General features: G+C 62.3%; 1 long non-coding RNA gene across 1 annotated transcript; it reads left to right on the plus strand.

Annotated features, from left to right (window-relative positions):
• Nucleotides 1-26: 26 nt before the first annotated feature.
• LOC103901916 lies at nucleotides 27-876 on the plus strand. Its single transcript, XR_657756.2, has 3 exons — nucleotides 27-264; nucleotides 472-616; nucleotides 823-876. It is a non-coding gene; the product is annotated as an uncharacterized LOC103901916 (long non-coding RNA).
• Nucleotides 877-1,290: the final 414 nt, after the last annotated feature.

Genomic DNA, 1,290 nt, shown 5'->3' on the forward strand with positions numbered 1-1,290 from the left:
TACAGCTCCCGTTTCCCCCAGGACCCTGAAGGAAGGCTTGGAGCGGCACAGCCTGGACGTGGGGACCTTGGTGACCGTCCTCTTTGCGGAGGTGAAGGCCTACAAGACCGTCCGAGCCGACACGGGGCAGGAACGCTACAACGTCCTCTGCGACCTGCTGGAGATCTGCTCGGAGGAGAGCGGCCGCCTGCATGAGCGAGCTATCAGCTTGACAGAGCTGGCCCAGGTCTTGTGCTACCACAGCTATGCCCAGCAGACGGACTGGTGGGTGGACGCTGGGATCACCTCCCTGTGTCCCTGAAGGTCCCCAAGGAGCATTTGAGGGTCCTCGGGGGCAGTTTTAAGGATCTGGAGTGTTATTGCTCTGGCTGTTTGCTCTATTTGGGGTCCTGTGGTGTGTCTGTCCTTCCCCTTAAGATGCTCCAGGGGTTTTGGGGGCAGAAGGCTGTTTCTAATCCCTGTCTCTGGCAGCTCCTCCCTGGACTCGGTCCAGGAAGCCTTGCGGCTGCTGGAGTTGGTGCCCAGGAGCGCCCAGAACCGGGACCGGCTCCTCGATGACCAGGCGCAGGCTCTGCTCTGGCTCTACATCTGCACCCTGGAGTCCAAGCGGGAGAAGGTGGGTGGGGGCAGTGGAGGGTGGCTGTGGGATGCCAAAATGGGTCCCAGTGTGGAAACGCCATGGGGCTCCATGCACGTGTCGGGGGCTCTCCTCAGCCTTGCTGGCAAGGCTCAGCTCTGCACTGGGGCGACCAAAAGCCACCCAGACCCCACTGGAAACCCCGTGGTGTCTCTTAATGTGCGTCGCCGCTGCCTTCTCCCCAGCTGCAGAGCACAGAGAGGGTCCAGAGAGCCAAAGCTCAGGGGCTGAAGAACTTGAACGACTTTGAGCCCAACGACCTCAACTACGAAGGCAGGCTGCTGGAGGACAGGTTCCTGTACGACGGCATCTCCTTCAACCTGGCGACAGAGACCGGTGAGGACGCTGGCGGGTTTGGGCCCTTTGCAAAGAGGCTCTCCGGGAGCGCCTGGTTTCAGGTCAGGGTGTCTCAGACCCGTGGTGTGCCCTCAGCTCTGTCCAAAAGCCTGGATGATGCCTTCGCCCTGTGGAAGCAGCTCCTGGTGACGCCGGGCGTCCTGGCCATGCGCAGCCCCGAGCAGACTGTAGCCTCCCTGCAGCTCCTGGTAGCTCTGTACAAGCTGACGGCCAAGGTAACGCTGGCAGGGAGGTGGCCGGCGGGACAGCAGCCTCCCCAGGCCAGCAGACGTGCAGCAGGAGGAGCTGCAGACAGG

Source organism: Aptenodytes forsteri, unplaced genomic scaffold (genome assembly GCF_000699145.1).
Source record: "Aptenodytes forsteri isolate BGI_AS27 unplaced genomic scaffold, ASM69914v1 Scaffold214, whole genome shotgun sequence".
Lineage (NCBI taxonomy): Eukaryota > Metazoa > Chordata > Aves > Sphenisciformes > Spheniscidae > Aptenodytes > Aptenodytes forsteri.